Below are 26578 nucleotides of genomic sequence, written 5' to 3'. Positions count from 1 at the left end.
GGCGCCACCTGCAGGTTATTGTTTTTTTTCTGCAGATTTCTGGAAATGAATTTGTAAACTGTATTTATTGATCAAATCGTGAATGTGTTTGTTTTGTTTGTGTCTTTTCTTGCTGAAGTGGGCAAGTTTCCCTTTCAAATGGTGTATTATTTGTGTGTGTGGGGCAAAGTAATCAACGAAAAAGCAGTGCATGTTTACAAATGTGTTTGCATATGTGACTCACCTGCAGTGATGTGTGCAATCCTCGAATTTGCCTGAAATAGGCCGGGCAAGAACTTCGGCAAGCTGGAAAGACCCCAAGGCAAATACCACCAGTAGGGGTAGTTGGACCTTTGAAATGGTATATCATTTGTTTGTGTCAGTGGAGTATAAATGGAGCAAGTGTGCAATTGAATAGGCAGTGCATGTTTACAAATGTGTTTGCATATGTGACTCACCTGCAGTGAAGTGTGAAATCCTCCAATGTGCCTAAAATCGGCTGGTCGAAGAGTTCAGCAAGCTGGAAAGCCCCCAAGGCAAATGTTAGGATTTGTTTGTGATGTCTGTAAGCAGCTTTGTGGTAGTGTGCTTTGGGGTAGTGTGGTGCCACCTGCAGGTTATTTTTCCTTACTGCAGGTTTATGAAAATTAATGTGTAAACTGTATTTTGTGATCACATCATTGATGTGTGGTTTGTTTGGCTATTTTCTTGCTGAAGGGGGCAAGTATACCTTTCAAATGGTGTATCATTTGTGTGCGTGGGTGCAGAATGAACGGAGATACCAAGTAATCACCGAAAAAGAGTGTTTAGAAATAATATATAAGGATGGTATTACAGATGTCAAAAACAAAGGCTTTAGCTCTCAGTTTAGAACTGGAAAAATACACTTAAAGAAAAACTACCATCAAAGTTTTTATCTTCTTAATATATTGCAGTCATCATATTATATATCACTGTGTACTTACAATTGCTCATTTTACCTTTCCACACAGTTAATTCTTTTTTCCATTAGGTCTATGACATTACATGATTAAAAGCTGACTAGCTGAATCCTTCTAAGCTCTATGTAGAAACAGGAAGTCTATTTTCCCTGTATGAGTCAACATTAGAACTACAATTCTAGGTCATGGCAAAGTTCCTGCCAGAGGGGAGGAGTGGAGCAGCTGTGTAAGGAGTTGAAGACGAGGTGGAGCTAAGCTGTCAGGGACTTTGCAGTGATATAGTACGGTAGTTCTAATGCTGACTCAGGGAAAAGAAACTGCCTGTTTCTATATTAGGGCATGTGCACACATGAAGTATCTGGTGCAGAAATTTCTGCACCATTTCTGCGTCTCTTGGCAGGATAAATACTGGGTTGGACCCCATCAAATATTGCATATTAATGTTATATTCTAATAATAAGCCATCAATTTTCTGAATATTGGAATAATTCTCTAATAGAAACTTTATTGGTGCAATACACGGAAACCAGTAAGGCTTTTGGGGCAGCGAGACAGTTGCGAAAGAATGGAACGGAGCAAAATACCTATGCAAATGAATAGCAGAGTTAAAAAATGATTGCATAAACTTTTTACCCACAATCTGTGTTCACATCAGACTTTTCCTAATTGAACTACCAGATACGAAACATTTCTATTAATTATTAAAATCACAATGAGAAATTTTGCAAGTAATTGCTCTGTGTTTAGGCCTTAAAAAGACACAGTTACTCATAAAGAAATAAATATGCTGCGCCTAATTGTTCTTTGTATGCAAGAAGAAAAGCCGCTAAAATAATATCGTTCATTATCCTCCAACCACCTAATTGTACCTTCAGCTATCATTTGATATGAATTAATGAATGTGTGATAAATGGCTCATTATTTTCATTTATATACGAATCAGTTGGATGCAAAAGTGGTTTAGTAAACCCTAAAGCAATCATACTGCATTGATTATTAATTAAAATACTGCGTCTTTGTATCTCGAGGGAAATGCAACCATCCTTTGATATTGACACATAAATCTGATTATGTGTATTGACACATAAATCTGATTACTTAACTTTGTACATATTGTATGTAAGCTGTATCACTGCAATACTCGGATAATAAATCAATTTGGACTATAGTGGCCCTTAAGGTTTAAAGTATTGAGACTGTGATGTCAAATTCTGGGTCCTCACAATTGCAAATTGTCTTTATTACCCAATGTCAAAGTCCCTGTCCCCTAATATGGATGATGTAACCAGTTAAAGAGGTTATGCAGTATTTTTTTCTTACTAATGTGGCTAAAAGCAGGAAGTTGCTGACTACCTGTCTCTACTGTCTGGAACACGGCGGTCTCTGGCTGCTCCTGCCTGTAATTTTGCTGCTCCACGTCAACAGAGCAGCTCTTCTTCTTATGGGCTACTCTGTTTATGAGGCGTGACTATTGACATCATGCTGATTGACAACCAGATTCAATCAGTTAAGGTACCTTCACACATAACGATATTGTTAACGATATCGTTGCTTTTTGTGACGTAGCAACGATATCGTTAATGAAAACGTTATGTGTGACAGCGACCAACGATCAGGCCCCTGCTGGGAGATCGTTGGTCGCTGAATAAAGTCCAGAACTTTATTTCGTCGCTGGACTCCTGCTGACATCGCTGGATCGGCGTGTGTGACACCGATCCAGCGATGTCTTCACTGGTAACCAGGGTAAACATCGGGTAACTAAGCGCAGGGCCGCGCTTAGTAACCCGATGTTTACCCTGGTTACCATCCTAAAAGTAAAAAAAAACAAACACTACATACTTACCTACCGCTGTCTGTCCTCCAGCGCTGTGCTCTGCTCTCCTCCTGTACTGGCTGTGAGCGTCGGTCAGCCGGAAAGCAGAGCGGTGACGTCACCGCTCTGCTTTCCGGCCGCTGTGCTCACAGCCAGTACAGGAGGAGTGCAGAGCACAGTGCTGGAGGACACACAGCGGTAGGTAAGTATGTAGTGTTTGTTTTTTTTACTTTTAGGATGGTAACCAGGGTAAACATCGGGTTACTAAGCGCGGCCCTGCGCTTAGTAACCCGATGTTTACCCTGGTTACCGGCATCGTTGGTCGCTGGAGAGCTGTCTGTGTGACAGCTCTCCAGCGACCAAACAGCGACGCTGCAGCGATCCGGATCGTTGTCGGTATCGCTGCAGCGTCGCTTAATGTGAAGGGGCCTTACGATATAGGGGAGCCGGCTGTCAATCGGCATGACGTCAGCAGTCACGTCCCATCAGTAGAGTGGAGCAGAAAAAAAGGCACTACTCTGTAGTCGTGATGTCAACACGAGCATCTGAGTCGCCGGCAAAAATGATCTGTGACTTCTCTGTACGGGGGGAGATTGGCGCCAAGCAGAACAGGCACAGTTAGCAACTCCCTGCCTGTTAGTTCTTAGGAAAATTGAAAAAAAGATCCCAGATTTTCCCTTCAAAAGGAACAACTCAAATAGAAAAGTAAAAGTAGTTAAGCTAGGTAGATTTGTGTTCAGGCTTAAAGTTAAGGCTAGCGGAATGCACCAAGTAATAGAGAGATTGATACAAGTTGCGTTCGCAGCCCGGGGTCCACCGTGCAGAGATACCTGCTGCAAGTAATGGAGGATGGACACTGAGCTCACACGTGGGTTAAACTTCAGCCCGTGTGAAATGGAAGTGAGCTCTGTTGCCTCACAGAGTCACGCTGTACACAGAGATTAATACCCTAACTAGGGTTGTGCTTGCTCTGGATCTCTTCTGTGCTAACCGCACACATGAAGGAACCAGATGCTAAGCCAAGGCTAATTGCCCCCACTGACGCTAGCTGCCTGCCTGAGTGTACAGCTCCAAAGCTAAACAGACTCGCATCACATATAGACAGAGTGGTACAGTATCGACTGGCAACAGCCAAACACCGATGATGCTAGCGCATGGCCATGCGGCCATGCAAACCCTTTATATTTATAGCTCTCCAGGACCTTCCTAGTTGACCAATAGGAGCTGCTACAGGACCTGAGCGTGTGACCCCCGACCTCTAATGAGAGGTCTTCCCTTGGGCATGCTCAGAAGGAGAAAACCAGGACTTAGTCCCAGGAGCGCCTGCTTGCTGCCAAGCAGTACTGGTTATAATAGCTGAACCTTGAAGGGCAGCAGTAACCAAACATGCAGTATCTGTCCGAGCCAGGCGCTGGGATTGGAGTCTCCGCTGAGCAGGCTCCACTGCGGCTGGAGGAGAATGGGAGACTGCAGCGGACATGGTTCGAGATTCCCCCTGTGCAGCGGCAGGAACTTGACACCTAACACTTAATTTTTCACAATGTTTTGATAGCTGTCAACCTGCAATTTACATATTTACAGTCACCCTCAAGTCCAAAGTAAAATGTTGACCATACTGAAGCTCAAAGGGGTTTTCCATGGTCAGTCTTATAGTGTTCACTCTATTTAGAATGATATGAAAGATGTATTTTACACAAATAAAGGTTGAAATTCCATTCTATTAAAGTGACTTTGCTGACCGCCACTTTTCCACATCACTATGATACATTTTGAAGATCTGTATGTTCAGCTCGGCCTCCATATGCATGAAATGTCATTCATTGGTAAAACATGGGATGTTGCGAGTTCAAAGGTTTTTGATAATAGTAAAGATTAGTAAGGATCAAGGCATAAAGTATATTACAAAGTTAAAGAATATTTTACTACACATAGTTTAGGTTGTTTTATATATAACAGGAATTGCCCTTTAAATGATCATTGTCGTATCCAGTCTTCCAGAAAAAAATATCCAAAGTGCTGGCCATTAGCGGTTTCCCTTCTGTATAACATTCCGTACCCTGCTTGTTGTCAAGTGTAATCCATCTCTAAGAGCAGAGACACCGAGAGGACTTCCAGGACATGGGGTTGAGTTTACATCTCTCTGCTCCTGCTCTCCTGTCTGTCAGACTGCATACAGACATGAAAGAGAGGTGGCCTTTCACTTCTGGGCAGGCAAACTATTAAATAATGGCAGCTGTAATGCATACTGGGAAGTGAGGAAATAAAAGTTCCGTCATCTATGGTGCTGTCAGAAAGCTGGTGACAAGTAGCCGCCCAAGGAAAACGTATGGATGTCATCTTATAGAGCATGAGAATATGGACAGTTACTGGACCATATAGGCTGCTATTGACACCAAAAGCAATTTTACGTTCTTAAAAAGGGATAAGAGCAGCAGGTCCATGCTTTTCTACAGGTTTTGTGTGGAAGGACATATGCGCTTTAAATATGTTTATACTAAAGTCCGACTGTAACATAGTAAGTAGCAATCTAGCTTAGCATAGGCATTGGGTAAAATTAGTATAGAGTCAGTGACCTGTCATCGTCAGGAACATTTTATGTCGACTCCTACATGTAGACTTTTTAATAATAGAGCAGTCTATGAATTTATTCACCTTGGTTTGGTTTTACTTATTAAAGAGTTGGCGATGAATGACTAACAATCATCCAAGATACTAGTTATCCTTTCAAGCTATACGTGACACATGAAAGAGCCCTGCATACTTTATTTTACAAAATCTGAGCAGTGAAGCCTAATTAAGTTTCCTCATTTCCATTCCATTTAAATCCATCATAGAAGTTTAGCAGCTGCTTAAGCTTAGTAATTTTAACATATTCTCGTAAACCATGCAACATAAAGGACTTACGAAAACCTTCAGGTGAAAGCTGTGGACAGAATGGATAGGATAAAATTGACCTTCCCCTTCTGTCCGGATGAAAAGGAAAGTCAAAGGAGGGGAAGAAAAAAAATGTTCCAGCCATTATTGCGAGGCCAAGAAGCTGAGAGTGATCTTTCAAAGCGAGGAAGAGCTTTTATTTCACTTTGCTTTGAATAACTACTGTCTTAAGGTTTATCACTAAAGGTCACTAAATGTTCAGGTTTTCTCTTGTAAAGTTCTTCCAGTTACCAAATTGTTCTTGTTTCTAGCACATTTCAGGATGTTCATCTTCTTTTTTTCTTTTTTTTTTAGGAGTGATACACTTCAGACATTTAAAGATGAAGATAAAGTTACAAATTGACACACATACCTGAAGAAAAGCAGGACTTCTTCCAAAACTGATCCAACGTTACTAGAGATGAGCAAATAAATTTGAGTGGAACGCCTCCACCGCTATCGAGGGACTTTCAGGTTTCATAGGATTTGGAGAGCTTGGCCCTTGCGCTTCCAAAGATCACGGCCCGAGATGCTATGGCATCAGTGCGAGAAACCTGAGGACTTTAGTGTGGCCAATGGCGATCCAAGGATGGAATGAGGACCGGATGGGTGATGGTGAGGAGCGTGGAGGGGATCTGGAGACTTGAGTAAATGGATTTTTTAAATTTTTTTTACATACTATTTATTATACTCTGGGATCTGGAGAAAGAGTTAATTAAAAAAAAAAAAGGATTTCCTCTATTAAGAAGATCTCTCTCCTGAGGTTTTCTCAACTCCTTCAACAGGAGTGCACCTCTCCCCTGTCTCCCACCTTCCTGATTTGAGAGGTTAGATAGCAGAACGACTGTGTGCAACATAAAAATACTGCCATGTGCATGAGCCATAAAGAAGGGACTGGTAAAAGAATGATGATCAGACTTTCTTATATTAAAAAATCTATCACATAACCTAATAATTCTTAGGCTGGGTTCACATTGCGTTAGTGGCAGTCCGCTAACGGGATCCGTTACATAGCGCCACTAACGCAATGTAACGGATCCGTTAGCACACCCATTGACCGCAATGTAACTAACGCATCGCTAACGTATGCCATTTCTGGCATGCGTTAGCGATGTCCCGTTATTTTCTGACGGACCTCGAACGCTGCTTGCAGCGTTTTTTGGTCCGTTCTCGCTAGCGCAGATCGGGCATCTGCGCTAGCGGGATTGCTAAACGCAATCCCTTTTTGGACATTGCGTTAGCGCTAGTGTTGAGCATTCCGATACCGCAAGTATCGGGTATCGGCCGATATTTGCGGTATCGGAATTCCGATACTGAATTCCGATACTTCCCGCGTATCGGATACCGGAATCGGAAGTTCCCAGAATTCAAATTGAACGCAGCAGCCAATGAGGAATGAATGAAAGTGTGGGCACATCCTGTTTAGCATGGTGGGCATGTAAGTACTGGCAAGGCTGGGATTGGCTGCTGAAATGATGTCACTCTGCACTATAAAAAAGCGCTGCCGCCATTTTGCGCTCACTCTGCTGTGATTTCAGTTAGGGACAGGACGCTGTGTTCTAACTGAGGGCCAGTCGAGCTAGCTAATTGCTTTATTTTCCTTTCCAAAGGCTAATTTAGCAAAACGCTGTGTGTTCTTCACTGTTCACCTTGCTCTTGCCTTGCAGCGCTGTTTTAACAGCGTTCTGCAAGGTCTCTGTGTGTGTGTGTGTGTGTGCAGCTCACTCTGTAGTCTGTGTGCAGCCATATACCCGGTTGTATTCAGCTCAGGGGGGGTTCACACTGCCTCACACAGTTGTTCTTTTTTGCTCTTAGTGCAGCCTGCTGCACATTTTTTCTCAAATTTCCTATTAGTGTTTTTCCACCAGTCTCCAGCTCTATTGTGGAAAAACACTACATAGGATAACCTAGAGGGGGGTTTTTGGGCCTTGCAGCGCCGTTTACGGCTGTCTGCACGGTCTCCGTGTGAGCCCAGCTCGCCCTGTAGTCTGTGTGCAGCCATAGCCGGTTGGATTCAGCTCAGGGTTCGTTACTGGCTCATACCTTGAGAAAAATTTTCCTTTTTTTCAAATAGTGCAGCCTGTTTAAAATTTGAAAAAAAAAATTCCTATTAGTGTCTTTCCACTCGTATCCAGCTAAATAGTGGAAAAACACTATATAGGATAACCTAGAGGAGGGTTTTTTGGCCTTGCAGCGCCGTTTACGGCTGTCTGCACGGTCTCCGTGTGAGCCCAGCTCGCCCTGTAGTCTGTGTGCAGCCATAGCCGGTTGGATTCAGCTCAGGGTTCGTTACTGGCTCATACCTTGAGAAAAATTTTCCTTTTTTTCAAATAGTGCAGCCTGTTTAAAATTTGAAAAAAAAAAAAATTCCTATTAGTGTCTTTCCACCAGTCTCCAGCTCAATTGTGGAAAAACACTACATAGGATAACCTAGAGGTTTTTTTGGGGGCCTTGCAGCGCCGTTTACGGCTGTCTGCACGGTCTCTGTGTGAGCGCAGCTCGCCCTGTAGTCTGTGTGCAGCCATAGCCGGTTGGATTCAGCTCAGGGTGCGTTACTGCCTCATACCTTGAAAAACAATTTCCTTTTTTTCAAATAGTGCAGCCAGTTTAAAATTTGAAAAAAAAAATTCCTATTAGTGTCTTTCCACTTGTATCCAGCTAAATAGTGGAAAAACACTATATAGGATAACCTAGAGGAGGGTTTCTTGGCCTTGCAGCGCCGTTTACGGCTGTCTGCACGGTCTCCGTGTGATTTAAACTAGCTCTGTAGCCCGATCTGCACCAAAAAAAAGGTTAAGTTCACCAAACACAACTTACACTTGTGTAGGCCACATTTGAAAAATAATAAAGTTTAGTCCACAATTTACAACATTAGTGTTTCTTACACCTGTTAGGAGGAGCATTACAGGAATAAGCACACTAAGGCCTTAGTACTTTTCTGCTTATCTTTATCTGTCAACCAAGATGAAGAGGGCAGGGAGTAAGGCACGTGGGCGTGGGCGCGGAGCAGGGAGAGGAGCAGGGAGAGGACGTGGTGATTCTGTGCCTGCTGCGGGCGCCGGTGACTCGTCGTCACTCAGTTTCAGCAGGGAACAGTCCTTCATGCGCAGCTTTGTCGGAGAGCGCCGTGCACCGCTGCTGCGTGAAGACCAAATTGAAGCCGTTGTCGGGTGGATGGCAGCTAACGCCTCGGCATCGACTTCAGTTAGTGCCACATCCTCTCAGGCACAGAGCACTGGAGAGCAGCCATCTGTCTCTTCACCACCTGCCAAATTGGCCAGGCAGTCAGAGAGCCCAGGACAGGAGCCGTCTCTACTTCTGTTCTCTGAATCTCTTGGCTTGGAAACAGGGGGCCAGCCAAGCAGCATTGGAGAAATGGAAGAAGAGGCAGTGTGCAGTGATGCCCAACACCTTTTTCTCTCTGACTCTGAAGAGGCAGGTGGGCCAGTGCCTCCGGTGACCACAGCGCAGTACGCATCTGATGATGAAACTCAGGTGCCGCTTTCTCGTGCGTACTGTGCTGCTGAGACTACCCAGGAGGAGCAGTTGGTGGCAGAGGGTAGTGGAGATGATGAGGTCCTTGACCCATCGTGGCGTGAGGAACAGGAAGGTGGTGGGAGCAGCTCAGAGGAAGAGCTTCCTCTTACGGGCCAAAGAGGGAGAGGGAGGGGGAAGACTGCGGAGCCTGTAGCCTCCACTTTGGCACCCGTTAGGAGCCTGTCTCTTTCCAAAGCCAAAAAGGGCGCTCCCAAGACTTGCAGTGCCTGGTCCTTTTTTGACACAGTTGCAGATGACATTTGTTTTGTCAAATGCAAGCTGTGTCATCATAAAGTAAAAAGAGGGAAAAATGTCAGCAACCTCAATACCACAAATATGTGGAAACATGTGCGGACCAGGCACGCGGTGGAGTTACAGAAACACACTGAAGATGTAGGCCAACCAACAGCGGCAGCTACCACCTCTTCAGCTCGTGTTGCCTCTTCCTCCAGCTCACGCACAGCTGGTTTGGCTTCCTCCCAGAGACCTTGTGTAATTCCACCCACAGCACCACCTTCCCAGTCATCCTCACACTCCCAGTCTACTCTACAGCCATCGGTAGTACAGGCATGGGAGAAAAGGCGGGCATTCTCGGCCAACCACCCCCGAGCACAGGCTCTGAATGCAGGCATTGCCAAACTGTTGTCCCTGGAAATGCTCTCGTTCAGGCTGGTGGAGACTGACAGCTTCCGTGACTTGATGGCATTGGCAGTCCCACAGTACAAGGTGCCCAGCCGCTTTTACTTCAGCAGGCAGGCTGTCCCTGCCCTGCACAGGCATGTTGAGGCAAACATAAAACATGCGCTACTGAACGCCGTCAGTAGCAAGGTCCACCTCACCACCGATGCGTGGACCAGTCAGCATGGACAGGGGCGATATGTTTCCCTCACTGCCCATTGGGTTAATGTTGTTGAGCCAGGTACAGATCGTGCGAGTGGCGCAGGACGTGTCCTGCCCACTCCAAGGATTGCAGGAATCCAGTCTGTACGCATCGACTCCTCCTCTTACACCAGTTCCTCTGATTCCTCTCTGCAGGATCCGTCACAGTCCACCCCCACATGGACCCGTGAACGTTTACCTATGACCGACATGAGCACAGCCGTGGCCAAACGTCAGCAGGCCGTCTTGAAACTAGTTTCATTGGGGCATCGAAGCCACACAGCGCAGGAGCTCTGGAATGCCATAAAGCAGGAGAGCGATGTGTGGTTACTGCCAGCGAATCTCCAGCCAGGCATGGTAGTGTGTGACAATGGCCGAAATCTGGTGGCAGCTTTGGCCCTTGGCAACCTCACTCACATCCCATGTCTGGCACATGTGCTCAATTTGGTTGTGCAGAGTTTTCTGAGGGACTATCCGGATCTTGATGCCCTGCTGCACAAGGTCCGCCTAGAGTGTGCTCACTTGCGGCGTTCCAGCTTGGCCAGATCCCGCATTGCTGCTCTGCAGCGCCGATTCCGCCTTCCGGAACACCGCATCATATGTGACCTACCTACCCGGTGGAATTCCACGTTACATATGTTGGAGCGGTTGTGTGAGCAGCAGCAAGCAGTTATGGAGTACCAGCTGCATCAGGCGCAAAGAAGTCGCAGTCAGCGCCGATCAGACTTCACAACCACAGAGTGGGCCACTATGAAGGACGTCTGCCAGGTTTTGCGTCCTTTTGATTATTCCACGCGGATGGCAAGTGCAGATGATGCACTAGTCAGCATGACTGTCCCCCTTATCTGCCTGCTTCAGCAAACTTTGCAAGGGTTAAGGGATGATGTGGTGGAAGAGGTGGAGGATGAGGAGTCACCTTTTCCATCAGCTTCTGGAGAGTCAGCGCCACGTGGTTCCTCACAAAGGGGTACGCAGGGGCCAATTTGTGAGGAGGATGAGGAGGAGTCAATGGAGGAGGAAGAGCTCCGTCCAGAGGAGGGAGCGACACAATTGTCCAGTGGTCAGTGTGTACAGCGAGGGTGGGGTGATGACGAGCGGGCAGAGATCATGTCTCAAGCAGGGGACAGCGTTTCTGGGCCGGTTGGCACTCTGCAGCACATGGTGGATTTCATGCTGCAGTGCCTGAGAAACGACCGCCGCATCGACCACATTCTCAACATGCCTGATTATTGGGTGTTCACCCTCCTCGATCCTCGCTACCGGGACAACGTCCAAAACCTCATCCCTGCGTTGACCCGGGAGCGTAAATTGCGGGAGTACCACGACACACTGGTGAATTCCATCATCTTCTCCTGTCCAACTGAGAGGAGTGCTGCTAGTGCTTTACAAAGCAGCTCAGTGCGTCGAGGCAGTGGGGGAGGCTCTGCCCAAAGAGGGAGCAGAAGCAGTGCCTCTGCCCAAGGCAAGCCCAGTATGGCACAACTCTGGCACACTTTTGTGTGCCCGCCCCAAATGTCTACACCATCACCGGCGGCTCCAGTCAGCAGGAGGCAACGGTTCCGTCAGATGGTGACAGACTACATGGCTTGCCCTCTTACTGTACTCCCAGACGGCTCTTCCCCGTTCAAGTTTTGGGTCTCTAAGCTGGATACATGGCCAGAGCTAAGCCAGTATGCATTGGAGGTGCTGGCTTGCCCTGCGGCTAGTGTCTTATCGGAACGTGTCTTTAGTGCCGCAGGTGGTGTACTAACAGACCGTCGCATGCGACTATCCTCCGATAACGTTGACCGGCTTACTTTCCTGAAAATGAACCAGGCCTGGATCTCGCAGGAATTTGCCACTCCTCTGCCTGATTAAGTAATTGGGTGTCATCCAGGTCTCCTGCTGTGTTCATCTTTCTACCACCTGAACTGCTATTCCTGGGCTCCAACACTGCCAGTTGCGGCTCAGAAGTGCAGGCTGCACAGTAAAAACATACGACCCAGTGTTATTGGGTTTCAGTAACGTCAGCTGATCCCCAGCTGTGTAGCCGGCAATGTGTCCTGCGACCGCCACGCTGGCACAACAACCTAAATGTAAGGGAACCTGTCCCCCCCCCCCCCGTCGTTTGTTACTGAAAGAGCCATCTTGTGCAGCAGTAATGCTGCACAAGGAAAAGGTAGCTCTTTTTTTTTAGCTCTTTGCACACGCAGAACTTAACACTTATAAAATGTGTTCACTGATACCGTTATACCGTCCCGGAGCTGGGACTTTCCTTCGTAATGTGACGCAGCACAGCCGTCATTCCTACCCCCTTGGTGCCATGCGCTGCCTCCTCAGCGTTGTTTTAAGCTGTCACGGAGCCTGCGCTGTTCTGTTATCCCTTGGGCATGCCCTATTTGCGCTGCCTGTCTTCTGACATAATTTGGTGTCAGGCTGGCTGCGCCTGTGCGGCCGCGGTGCCCGAGATCCCGCCTCGCAGTGTCTTCTGATTGAGTCACACTGCGGGCCTGGGATCCATGGGCATGCGCAGTGCATATCTTCCCCTCGGGCTCTCGCTCATTTCCCTCCGCCTTCTTTAGACTGTGCGCCGTCAGCTGATCCCTAGCAGGCCACGGCCGTGACACCGCACAGTCTGAAGAAGAGGGAAGGAGGGGAGTGAGAGTCGAGGTTATGCACTGTGCATGCCCATGGTTCCAAGGCCCGCAGTGGGATTACGTTAGATGAGACTGCGAGGTGGGATCTGGAGCAGCGTGGACGCACAGGCACTGACAGCCTGACACCAAATTATGTCAGAAGACAGGCAGCGCTAATTGGGCATGGCCAAGGGCTAACAGAACAGCGCAGGCTCCATGGCAGCTTAAAACAACGCTGAGGAGGCAGCGCACGGCATCAAGGGGATAGGAATGACAGCTGTGCTGTGTCCCATTACGAAGGAAATTCGCACCTCCGGAACGGTTTAACGGTATAAAGGGACACATTTTTAGTGTTTACTTCGGTGTTTGCAAGGAGCATAATTAAAAGAGCAACCTTTTCCTTTTGCATCCTTAGTGCTGCACAACATGGCTCTTTCAGCTACAAACGTCTTGGGGGGGGGGGTTAAAGGTTTCCTTTCAACTTGCTCCAATCAGGCTTCGGCCTACACTCTGTTCCTCTGCTCCTCCTGCTGTCCCTGGGCTCTAACACCGCCAGTTGGTGCCTGGAAGTGCTGTGTGCACAGTCAACAGTCGCTCCTCTGTTATTGGGGTTCAGTAACGTCAGCTGATCCCCAGCTGTGTGTGCGGCAATACCTCCAATCTGCTCCTCCTGCTGTCCCTGGGCTCTAACACCGCCAGTTGGTGCCTGGAAGTGCTGTGTGCACAGTCAACAGTCGCTCCTCTGTTATTGGGGTTCAGTAACGTCAGCTGATCCCCAGCTGTGTGTGCGGCAATACCTCCAATCTGCTCCTCCTGCTGTCCCTGGGCTCTAACACCGCCAGTTGGTGCCTGGAAGTGCTGTGTGCACAGTCAACAGTCGCTCCTCTGTTATTGGGGTTCAGTAACGTCAGCTGATCCCCAGCTGTGTATCCGGCAACGTGTCATGCGACCGCCACGCTGGCACAACTAAAATGTAAGGGGACCTGTCCCCCCCCCCCCCTAGGCGTTTGTTACTGAAAGAGCCACCATGTGCAGCACTAATACTGCACAAGGGAAAGGTCGCTCTTGAAATTATGCTCCTTGCAAACGCTGAACTACACACTCATGTAATGTGTCCCCTCACACCGTCCAACCGTCCCGGAGGTGGGACTTTCCTTTGTAATGTGACGCAGCACAGCCGTCATTGCTACCCCCTTGGCACCGTGCGCTGCCTCCTTAGCGTTGTTTGATTCCGTCATGGACCCTGCGCTGTTATGTTATCCCTTGGCCATGCACAGTTTGCGCTGCCCGTCCTCTGACATCATTTGTTGTCGTCCTGGCTGCGCCTGTGCGTCCACGCTGCCCGAAATCACACCTCGCAGTGTCGTCTAATGTGATCCCACAGTGGGCCTGGTATCCATGGCCATGCGCAGTGCATATACTAGCCTCTCACTCCCCTTCTTCACGCTTCTTCAGACTAGGCGGCGTCAGCTGATCCCTAATAGCATGCCACGGCCGTGACGCCGCACAGTCTGAAGAAGCAGGAAGGAGGTGAGTGAGAGGCGATGATATGCACTGCGCATGCCCATGGATCCCTGGCCCGCAGTGGGACTACATTAGATGACACTGCAAGGTTGGATCTCGGGCAGCTTGGACGCACAGGCACTGCCAGCCTGACACCTACATGATGTCAGAAGACGGGCACCGCTAACTGTGCATGGCCAAGGGATAACATTACAGTGCGGGCTCCGTGACAGAACCAAACAACGTTGAGGAGGTGGTGCCCGGCACCAAGGGGGTTGGAATGACGGCTGTGCTGTGTCACATTACAAAGGAAAGTCCCACTTCCGGGATGGTTTGACGGTGTGAGGGGACACATTATATGAGTGTGTACTTCAGCGTTTGCAAGGAGCATAATTTTCGGAGCCACCATTTTCCATGTGCAGTATTACTGCTGTACAAGATGGCTCTTTCAGCAACAAATGCCTGGGGGGGGGGTTAAAGGTTCCCTTTCAACTTGCTCCACTGCAGGCTTCGGCCTACACTCTGCTCCTCTTTGATTCCCTGGGTTTCAACACTGTCAGTTGCCACCTGGAAGTGTTGTCTACACAGAAAAAAACACTAGGTGATGTGTCAGTGGGGTTCAGCACCGCCAGCTGTTCCCCTGCTGTGTAGTCGGCAACGTGTCCAGCACAAGCCACGCTGGCACAACAGAACAAAAGCTGCCACCAGTGCAGGCTTCGGCCTACACTCTGCTCCTCTCCTCCTCCTGCTGACCCTGGGCTCAAACACCGCTAGTTTTTGCCCGGAAGTGCTAGCTGCACAGAGAAAAACACCAGCCAATGTGTTAGTGGGGTTCAGCAACGCCAGCTGTTCCCCTGCTGTGTAGCCGGCAACGTGACCTGCAAACGCCATGCAGGCACAGGAACTGAAATTAAAAGGGAACCTGGCCCCACCCCCCCAGGTGTTTCTATGTATAACAGCCACCTAGTACAGCAGTACTGCTGCATTTGTACAAGGTGGCTGACTTTTTCTCCTTGCCCACGTGGAACTCAACACGTACAAAATGTGTCTCATTGAGACCATTCCACTGTCCCTGAGGTGTGACTTTCCTTTGTAATGATACGCAGCACCCCCCTTGGTAGCGTTTCCCGTCTTTTGTCATCATGGTTAGCTGGCTGCGCCTGTGCATCCGCCCTGCTAGAAACAACGCCCCTCGTTGTCATATTTATTTTGTCAGCGAGGGTGTGGTTTATGGGCACGAGCAGTGCATATGTTCGCCTGTCTTAACTCATCTCCTTCCGCCTTCTTCAGACTGTGCGGCCTCCTGGCCGTGGTAGGCGATAAGGGATCAGCTGAGGCCGCCCAGTCTGGAGCAGGTGTAAGGACATGTGTAAGCGGCAAACCTATTTACTGCACAAGGCCACGAATCCCAGCCACGCAGTGTGATTTTTTGAAAACACACTGTGGGTCTGGGATTCATGTCCATCGCTAACCGCAACGGCCGACATGAAATGAGGTCAGAAGACAGGAAGCGCTCACAGCGCATGGCCAAGGGATCACAATAGCGCAGACTCCTGTACAGCAAATAACAACGCTCAGGAATCTGCGCCCAGTACCTAGGTGCAAATTTTGACACCTGTGCTGCGTCTCGTTAAAAAGACAAGTCACGCCTCCACAACTGTTTGACAGTATAATGGGCTAAATAGTGTACGTGTTTTAGTCAGCGTGTGCAAGGAGCAAAACAAATAGAGCAACCTTTTACTTGTGCAGCATTAATGCTGCACAAGGTGTGGCTCTTGTACCTTGCAACACCTGAGGGGGGGGTTAAAGGTAACCTTTGAAATTGGTTCAACTAGGCTTCGGCCTACACTCTGCTCCTCTACTCCTCCTGCTGACCCTGGGCTCAAACACCGCTAGTTTTTGCCCGGAAATGCTAGCTGCACAGAGAAAAACACCAGCCAATGTGTTAGTGGGGTTCAGCACCGCCAGCTGTTCCCCTGCTGTGTAGTCGGCAACGTGTCCAGCACAAGCCACGCTGGCACAACAGAACAAAAGCTGCCACCAGTGCAGGCTTCGGCCTACACTTTGCTCCTCTCCTCCTCCTGCTGACCCTGGGCTCAAACAACGCCAGTTTCTGCCCGGACATGCTAGCTGCACAGAGAAAAACACCAGCCAATGTGTTAGTGGGGTTCAGCACCGCCTGCTGTTCCCCCGCTGTGTAGCCGGCATCGTGTCCAGCACAAGCCACGCTGGCACAACCGACCAAAAGCTGCCACCAGTGCAGGCTTCGGCCTACACTTTGCTCCTCTCCTCCTCCTCCTGCTGACCCTGGGCTCTAACACCGCTAGTTTTTGCCCGGACATGCAATCTGCACAGAGAAAAACACCAGTCAATGTGTCAGTGGGGTTCAGCAACGCCAGCTGTTCCCCTGCTGTGTAGCTTGCAACGTGACCTGCAAACGCCACGCAGGCACATGAACTGAAATTGAAGGGAGCCTGCCCCCCACCCACAGGTGTTTCTATGTATATCAGCCACCTTGTACAGCAGTACTGCTGCATTTGTACGAGGTGGCTGACTTTTTCTCCTTGCCCACGTGGAACTCAACACGTACAAAATGTGTCTCATTAGAGACCATTACAATGTCCCTGAGGTGTGACTTTCCTTTGTAATGACACGCAGCACCACCCTTGTTAGCGCTGCCCGTCTTTTGACATCATTGGTTAGCTGGCTGCGCCTGTGCATCTCCCCTGCTCGAAACAACGGCCCTCGGTGTCTTATTTTTTTGGACAGCGAGGGTGTGATTGATGGGCATGTGCAGTGCATATGTTTGCCTGTGTTCACTCATCTCCTTCCGCCTTCTTCAGACTGGGTGTCCTCATGGCCGCGGCAGGCGATAAGGGATCAGATGAGGCCGCCCAGTCTGAAGCAGGTGTAAGGACATGTGTGAGCGGCAAACATATTTAGTGCACCAGGGCACGAATCCCAGCACCGCAGTGTGATTTTTTAAAAACACACTGTGGGTCTGGGATTCATGTCCATCGCTAACCGCAACGGCCGACATGAAATGAGGTCAGAAGACAGGAAGCGCTCACAGCGCATGGCCAAGGGATCACAATAGCGCAGACTCCTGTACAGCAAATAACAACGCTCAGGAATCTGCGCCCAGTACCTAGGTGCAAATTTTGACACCTGTGCTGCGTCTCGTTAAAAAGACAAGTCACGCCTCCACAACTGTTTGACAGTATAATGGGCTAAATAGTGTACGTGTTTTAGTCAGCGTGTGCAAGGAGCAAAACAAATAGAGCAACCTTTTACTTGTGCAGCATTAATGCTGCACAAGGTGTGGCTCTTGTACCTTGCAACACCTGAGGGGGGGGTTAAAGGTAACCTTTGAAATTGGTTCAACTAGGCTTCGGCCTACACTCTGCTCCTCTACTCCTCCTGCTGACCCTGGGCTCAAACACCGCTAGTTTTTGCCCGGAAATGCTAGCTGCACAGAGAAAAACACCAGCCAATGTGTTAGTGGGGTTCAGCACCGCCAGCTGTTCCCCTGCTGTGTAGTCGGCAACGTGTCCAGCACAAGCCACGCTGGCACAACCGACCAAAAGCTGCCACCAGTGCAGGCTTCGGCCTACACTTTGCTCCTCTCCTCCTCCTGCTGACCCTGGGCTCAAACAACGCCAGTTTCTGCCCGGACATGCTAGCTGCACAGAGAAAAACACCAGCCAATGTGTTAGTGGGGTTCAGCACCGCCTGCTGTTCCCCCGCTGTGTAGCCGGCATCGTGTCCAGCACAAGCCACGCTGGCACAACCGACCAAAAGCTGCCACCAGTGCAGGCTTCGGCCTACACTTTGCTCCTCTCCTCCTCCTCCTGCTGACCCTGGGCTCTAACACCGCTAGTTTTTGCCCGGACATGCAATCTGCACAGAGAAAAACACCAGTCAATGTGTCAGTGGGGTTCAGCAACGCCAGCTGTTCCCCTGCTGTGTAGCTTGCAACGTGACCTGCAAACGCCACGCAGGCACATGAACTGAAATTGAAGGGAGCCTGCCCCCCACCCACAGGTGTTTCTATGTATATCAGCCACCTTGTACAGCAGTACTGCTGCATTTGTACGAGGTGGCTGACTTTTTCTCCTTGCCCACGTGGAACTCAACACGTACAAAATGTGTCTCATTAGAGACCATTACAATGTCCCTGAGGTGTGACTTTCCTTTGTAATGACACGCAGCACCACCCTTGTTAGCGCTGCCCGTCTTTTGACATCATTGGTTAGCTGGCTGCGCCTGTGCATCTCCCCTGCTCGAAACAACGGCCCTCGGTGTCTTATTTTTTTGGACAGCGAGGGTGTGATTGATGGGCATGTGCAGTGCATATGTTTGCCTGTGTTCACTCATCTCCTTCCGCCTTCTTCAGACTGGGTGTCCTCATGGCCGCGGCAGGCGATAAGGGATCAGATGAGGCCGCCCAGTCTGAAGCAGGTGTAAGGACATGTGTGAGCGGCAAACATATTTAGTGCACCAGGGCACAAATCCCAGCACCGCAGTGTGATTTTTTAAAAACACACTGTGGGTCTGGGATTCATGTCCATCGCTAACCGCAACGGCCGACATGAAATGAGGTCAGAAGACAGGAAGCGCTCACAGCGCATGGCCAAGGGATCACAATAGCGCAGACTCCTGTACAGCAAATAACAACGCTCAGGAATCTGCGCCCAGTACCTAGGTGCAAATTTTGACACCTGTGCTGCGTCTCGTTAAAAAGACAAGTCACGCCTCCACAACTGTTTGACAGTATAATGGGCTAAATAGTGTACGTGTTTAATTCAGCGTGTGCAAGGAGCAAAATTAAATAGAGCAACCTTTGACTTGTGCATCATTAATGCTGTTCAAGGTGTGGCTCTTGTACCTTGCAACACCTGAGGGGGGGGTTAAAGGTAACCTTTGAAATTGGTTCAACTAGGCTTCGGCCTACACTCTGCTCCTCTACTCCTCCTGCTGACCCTGGGCTCAAACACCGCTATTTTTTGCCCGGAAATGCTAGCTGCACAGAGAAAAACACCAGCCAATGTGTTAGTGGGGTTCAGCACCGCCAGCTGTTCCCCTGCTGTGTAGTCGGCAACGTGTCCAGCACAAGCCACGCTGGCACAACAGAACAAAAGCTGCCACCAGTGCAGGCTTCGGCCTACACTTTGCTCCTCTCCTCCTCCTGCTGACCCTGGGCTCAAACAACGCCAGTTTCTGCCCGGACATGCTAGCTGCACAGAGAAAAACACCAGCCAATGTGTTAGTGGGGTTCAGCACCGCCAGCTGTTCCCCCGCTGTGTAGCCGGCATCGTGTCCAGCACAAGCCACGCTGGCACAACCAACCAAAAGCTGCCACCAGTGCAGGCTTCGGCCTACACTTTGCTCCTCTCCTCCTCCTCCTGCTGACCCTGGGCTCTAACACCGCTAGTTTTTGCCCGGACATGCAATCTGCACAGAGAAAAACACCAGTCAATGTGTCAGTGGGGTTCAGCAACGCCAGCTGTTCCCCTGCTGTGTAGCTTGCAACGTGACCTGCAAACGCCACGCAGGCACATGAACTGAAATTGAAGGGAGCCTGCCCCCCACCCCCCCAGGTGTTTCTATGTATAACAGCCACCTTGTACAGCAGTACTGCTGCATTTGTACAAGGTGGCTGACTTTTTCTCCTTGCACACGTGGAACTCAACAAGTACAAAATGTGTCTCATTACAGACCATTACAATGTCCCTGAGGTGTGACTTTCCTTTTTAATGACACGCAGCACCCCCATTGTTAGCGCTGCCCGTCTCCTGACATCATTGGTTGGCTGGCTGTGCCTGTGCGTCCCCCCTGCCCGACACAACGCCCCCCGTTGTCTCATATATTTTGACTGCGAGGGTGTGATTGATGGGCACGAGCAGTGCATATGTTCCCCTGTTTTCACTCCCCTCCTTCCGCCTTCTTCTGACTGTGCGGCCTCATGGCCGCGGCATGCGATAAGGGATCAGCTGAGGCCGCCCAGTCTGAAGCAGGTGTAAGGACATGTGTGAGCGGCGAACATATTTACTGCACAAGGCCACGAATCCCAGCACCGCAGTGTGACTTTAGGAAAAGCCACTGTGGGTCTGGGATTTATGGCCATCGTTAACCGCACCGGCCAACATGAAATGAGGTCATGAGACGGCCTGCACTAACAGGGTATTGCCAAGGGATAACACAAGAGCGCAGACTCCTGTACAGCAAATAACAACGCTCAGGAATCTGCGCCCAGTACCTAGGTGCAAATTTTGACACCTGTGCTGCGTCTCGTTAAAAAGACAAGTCACGCCTCCACAACTGTTTGACAGTATAATGGGCTAAATAGTGTACGTGTTTAATTCAGCGTGTGCAAGGAGCAAAATTAAATAGAGCAACCTTTGACTTGTGCATCATTAATGCTGTTCAAGGTGTGGCTCTTGTACCTTGCAACACCTGAGGGGGGGGTTAAAGGTAACCTTTGAAATTGGTTCAACTAGGCTTCGGCCTACACTCTGCTCCTCTACTCCTCCTGCTGACCCTGGGCTCAAACACCGCTATTTTTTGCCCGGAAATGCTAGCTGCACAGAGAAAAACACCAGCCAATGTGTTAGTGGGGTTCAGCACCGCCAGCTGTTCCCCTGCTGTGTAGTCGGCAACGTGTCCAGCACAAGCCACGCTGGCACAACAGAACAAAAGCTGCCACCAGTGCAGGCTTCGGCCTACACTTTGCTCCTCTCCTCCTCCTGCTGACCCTGGGCTCAAACAACGCCAGTTTCTGCCCGGACATGCTAGCTGCACAGAGAAAAACACCAGCCAATGTGTTAGTGGGGTTCAGCACCGCCAGCTGTTCCCCCGCTGTGTAGCCGGCATCGTGTCCAGCACAAGCCACGCTGGCACAACCGACCAAAAGCTGCCACCAGTGCAGGCTTCGGCCTACACTTTGCTCCTCTCCTCCTCCTCCTGCTGACCCTGGGCTCTAACACCGCTAGTTTTTGCCCGGACATGCAATCTGCACAGAGAAAAACACCAGTCAATGTGTCAGTGGGGTTCAGCAACGCCAGCTGTTCCCCTGCTGTGTAGCTTGCAACGTGACCTGCAAACGCCACGCAGGCACATGAACTGAAATTGAAGGGAGCCTGCCCCCCACCCCCCCAGGTGTTTCTATGTATAACAGCCACCTTGTACAGCAGTACTGCTGCATTTGTACAAGGTGGCTGACTTTTTCTCCTTGCACACGTGGAACTCAACAAGTACAAAATGTGTCTCATTACAGACCATTACAATGTCCCTGAGGTGTGACTTTCCTTTTTAATGACACGCAGCACCCCCATTGTTAGCGCTGCCCGTCTCCTGACATCATTGGTTGGCTGGCTGTGCCTGTGCGTCCCCCCTGCCCGACACAACGCCCCCCGTTGTCTCATATATTTTGACTGCGAGGGTGTGATTGATGGGCACGAGCAGTGCATATGTTCCCCTGTTTTCACTCCCCTCCTTCCGCCTTCTTCTGACTGTGCGGCCTCATGGCCGCGGCATGCGATAAGGGATCAGCTGAGGCCGCCCAGTCTGAAGCAGGTGTAAGGACATGTGTGAGCGGCGAACATATTTACTGCACAAGGCCACGAATCCCAGCACCGCAGTGTGACTTTAGGAAAAGCCACTGTGGGTCTGGGATTTATGGCCATCGTTAACCGCACCGGCCAACATGAAATGAGGTCATGAGACGGCCTGCACTAACAGGGTATTGCCAAGGGATAACACAAGAGCGCAGTTTCCTGTACTGCAAATAACAACGGTAAGGAATCTGCGCACAGCACCTAGGTGTAAATTTGTACACCTGTGCTGCGTCTCCTTAAAAAGACTAGTAGTCACGCCTCCACTACTGTTTGACAGTATAATGGGCTAAATAGTGTACGTGTTTAATTCAGCGTGTGCAAGGAGCAAAATTAAATAGAGCAACCTTTGACTTGTGCATCAATAATGCTGTTCAAGGTGTGGCTCTTGTACCTTGCAACACCTGAGGGGGGGGTTAAAGGTAACCTTTGAAATTGGTTCAACTAGGCTTTGGCCAACACTCTGCTCCTCTACTCCTCCTGCTGACCCTGGGCTCAAACACCGCTAGTTTTTGCCCGGAAATGCTAGCTGCACAGAGAAAAACACCAGCCAATGTGTTAGTGGGGTTCAGCACCGCCAGCTGTTCCCCTGCTGTGTAGTCGGCAACGTGTCCAGCACAAGCCACGCTGGCACAACAGAACAAAAGCTGCCACCAGTGCAGGCTTCGGCCTACACTTTGCTCCTCTCCTCCTCCTGCTGACCCTGGGCTCAAACAACGCCAGTTTCTGCCCGGACATGCTAGCTGCACAGAGAAAAACACCAGCCAATGTGTTAGTGGGGTTCAGCACCGCCAGCTGTTCCCCTGCTGTGCAGCTTGCAACGTGACCTGCAAACGCCACGCAGGCACATGAACTGAAATTGAAGGGAGCCTGGCCACCACCCCCAGGTGTTTCTATGTATAACAGCCACCTTGTACAGCAGTACTGCTGCATTTGTACAAGGTGGCTGACGTTTTCTCCTTGCCCACGTGGAACTCAACACGTACAAAATGTGTCTCTTTGAGACCATTCCACTGTCCCTGAGGTGTGACTTTCCTTTCTAATGATACGCAGCACCCCCCTTGGTAGCGCTTCCCGTCTTCTGACATCATTGGTTGGCTACTTGCGCCTGTTCGTCCGCCCTGCCTGAATAAAATGCTCCTCGTTGTCTTAATTATTTTGACTGCGAGGGTGTGATTGATGGGCACGAGCAGTGCATATCTTCGCCTGTCTTAACTCATCTCCTTCCGCCTTCTTCAGACTGTGCAGCCTCATGGCCGCGGCATGCGAGAAGGGATCAGCAGAGGCCGCCCAGTCTGAAGCAGGTGTAAGGACGTGTGTGAGCGGCCAAAATATTTACTGCTCAAGGCCACGAATCCCAGCACCGCAGTGTGGCTTTATGAAAAGACACTGTGGGTCTGGGATTTATGGCCATCGTTAACCGCACCGGCCAACATGAAATGAGGTCATAAGATGGGCAGCGCTAACAGGGCATTGCCAAGGGATAACACAAGAGCGCAGACTCCTGTACAGCAAATAACAACGCTCAGGAAGCTGCGCCAAGCACCAAGGCGTTATTTTGGACACCTGTGCTGCGTCTCATCAAAAAACCAAGTCACGCATCCACTACAGTTTGACTGTAGAATGGGGTAAATTGTGTATGTCTTTCATTCAGCGTGTGCAAGTAGACAAATTAATAGAGCAACCTTTCACTTGTGCAGCATTAATACTGCACAAGGTGTGTCTCTTGTACTTTGTAACACCTGAGGGGGGGGTTAAAGGTTTCCTTTGAAATTGGTTCAACTAGGCTTCGGCCTACACTCTGCTCCTCTCCTCCTCCTCCTGCTTCAACACGGGCTCTAACATCGCAAGTTTTTGCCCGCAAGTGCTAGCTGCACAGATAAAAACACACGCCATTGTGTTAGTGGGGTTCAGCAACGCCAGCTGTTCCCCCAGTGTGTAGCCGGCAAAGTGTCCTGCAAACGCAACGCAGACACAAAGCTGCCTCCAGTGCAGGCTTCGGCCTACACTCATCTCCCCCTGCTTACCCTTTGCTCCAACACCGCTAGTTGGGGCTCTAGGAAGACAATCTTTAATAGGCAAGGCAACGCATCCGGGTTCCAGCACCGCCAGCTGGTTCTCGGCAGTGTTCTTGTCACAGGTACTCCCTCGTGCCAAGCCTGGTTTCAGCACCGTCAGCTGTTTCCGGGTTGTGTCAACTTCACTGAGACGCCTATGCTTGCCCCGTCGTGGGGCGGTCGAGTTAGCCAACTCCAGGGTGCCTCCAGTTTAGGAGCTTCCTATGTGGGCTGCGTGAACTGGTAGTCAAGGCTGGTTCTGTAGTGCCAGTAGGCCCAGCTCCCCCTGTAGGACTGTTGGGGTTCGGTAACTGCGGCTGCCTCGCGGCCTAGCTGTTCTCTCCTCTCCTGTGGGCCTTGGGGTCCACCACCTGGTTCCAGCACCGTCAGCTGGTTCCGGGCCGAGCCTTTGGCTTAGGTGCCTCCTCCTGGGTATCCGAGTTCCGCCAACGCCAGGCGGTCCTTGGTAGTGCTTTTAAGCGCGGGCACCTACAGCTTAGTAACCGGGTTCCAGCACCGTCAGCTGGTCCTCGGTCGTGCCATTGGCTCTTGCACACTGGGGCAACGCATCCGGGTTCCAGCACCGCCAGCTGGTTCTCGGCAGTGTTCTTGTCACAGGTACTCCCTCGTGCCAAGCCTGGTTTCAGCACCGTCAGCTGTTTCCGGGTTGTGTCAACTTCACTGAGACGCCTATGCTTGCCCCGTCGTGGGGCGGTCGAGTTAGCCAACTCCAGGGTGCCTCCAGTTTAGGAGCTTCCTATGTGGGCTGCGTGAACTGGTAGTCAAGGCTGGTTCTGTAGTGCCAGTAGGCCCAGCTCCCCCTGTAGGACTGTTGGGGTTCGGTAACTGCGGCTGCCTCGCGGCCTAGCTGTTCTCTCCTCTCCTGTGGGCCTTGGGGTCCACCACCTGGTTCCAGCACCGTCAGCTGGTTCCGGGCCGAGCCTTTGGCTAAGGTGCCTCCTCCTGGGTATCCGAGTTCCGCCAACGCCAGGCGGTCCTTGGTAGTGCTTTTAAGCGCGGGCACCTACAGCTTAGTAACCGGGTTCCAGCACCGTCAGCTGGTCCTCGGTCGTGCCATTGGCTCTTGCACACTGGGGCAACGCATCCGGGTTCCAGCACCGCCAGCTGGTTCTCGGCAGTGTTCTTGTCACAGGTACTCCCTCGTGCCAAGCCTGGTTTCAGCACCGTCAGCTGTTTCCGGGTTGTGTCAACTTCACTGAGACGCCTATGCTTGCCCCGTCGTGGGGCGGTCGAGTTAGCCAACTCCAGGGTGCCTCCAGTTTAGGAGCTTTCTATGTGGGCTGCGTGAACTGGTAGTCAAGGCTGGTTCTGTAGTGCCAGTAGGCCCAGCTCCCCCTGTAGGACTGTTGGGGTTCGGTAACTGCGGCTGCCTCGCGGCCTAGCTGTTCTCGTCCTCTCCTGTGGGCCTTGGGGTCCACCACCTGGTTTCCAGCACCGTCAGCTGGTTCCGGGCCGAGCCTTTGGCTTAGGTGCCTCCTCCTGGGTATCCGAGTTCCGCCAACGCCAGGCGGTCCTTGGTAGTGCTTTTAAGCGCGGGCACCTACAGCTTAGTAACCGGGTTCCAGCACCGTCAGCTGGTCCTCGGTCGTGCCATTGGCTCTTGCACACTGGGGCAACGCATCCGGGTTCCAGCACCGCCAGCTGGTTCTCGGCAGTGTTCTTGTCACAGGTACTCCCTCGTGCCAAGCCTGGTTTGCACCGTCAGCTGTTTCCGGGTTGTGTCAACTTCACTGAGACGCCTATGCTTGCCCCGTCGTGGGGCGGTCGAGTTAGCCAACTCCAGGGTGCCTCCAGTTTAGGAGCTTTCTATGTGGGCTGCGTGAACTGGTAGTCAAGGCTGGTTCTGTAGTGCCAGTAGGCCCAGCTCCCCCTGTAGGACTGTTGGGGTTCGGTAACTGCGGCTGCCTCGCGGCCTAGCTGTTCTCTCCTCTCCTGTGGGCCTTGGGGTCCACCACCTGGTTCCAGCACCGTCAGCTGGTTCCGGGCCGAGCCTTTGGCTAAGGTGCCTCCTCCTGGGTATCCGAGTTCCGCCAACGCCAGGCGGTCCTTGGTAGTGCTTTTAAGCGCGGGCACCTACAGCTTAGTAACCGGGTTCCAGCACCGTCAGCTGGTCCTCGGTCGTGCCATTGGCTCTTGCACACTGGGGCAACGCATCCGGGTTCCAGCACCGCCAGCTGGTTCTCGGCAGTGTTCTTGTCACAGGTACTCCCTCGTGCCAAGCCTGGTTTCAGCACCGTCAGCTGTTTCCGGGTTGTGTCAACTTCACTGAGACGCCTATGCTTGCCCCGTCGTGGGGCGGTCGAGTTAGCCAACTCCAGGGTGCCTCCAGTTTAGGAGCTTCCTATGTGGGCTGCGTGAACTGGTAGTCAAGGCTGGTTCTGTAGTGCCAGTAGGCCCAGCTCCCCCTGTAGGACTGTTGGGGTTCGGTAACTGCGGCTGCCTCGCAGCCTAGCTGTTCTCTCCTCTCCTGTGGGCCTTGGGGTCCACCACCTGGTTCCAGCACCGTCAGCTGGTTCCGGGCCGAGCCTTTGGCTAAGGTGCCTCCTCCTGGGTATCCGAGTTCCGCCAACGCCAGGCGGTCCTTGGTAGTGCTTTTAAGCGCGGGCACCTACAGCTTAGTAACCGGGTTCCAGCACCGTCAGCTGGTCCTCGGTCGTGCCATTGGCTCTTGCACACTGGGGCAACGCATCCGGGTTCCAGCACCGCC

This window comes from Ranitomeya imitator, unplaced genomic scaffold (genome assembly GCF_032444005.1).
Source record: "Ranitomeya imitator isolate aRanImi1 unplaced genomic scaffold, aRanImi1.pri SCAFFOLD_166, whole genome shotgun sequence".
NCBI classification, from domain to species: Eukaryota; Metazoa; Chordata; class Amphibia; order Anura; family Dendrobatidae; genus Ranitomeya; species Ranitomeya imitator.
Note: the sequence above shows the minus strand (reverse complement) of the source record.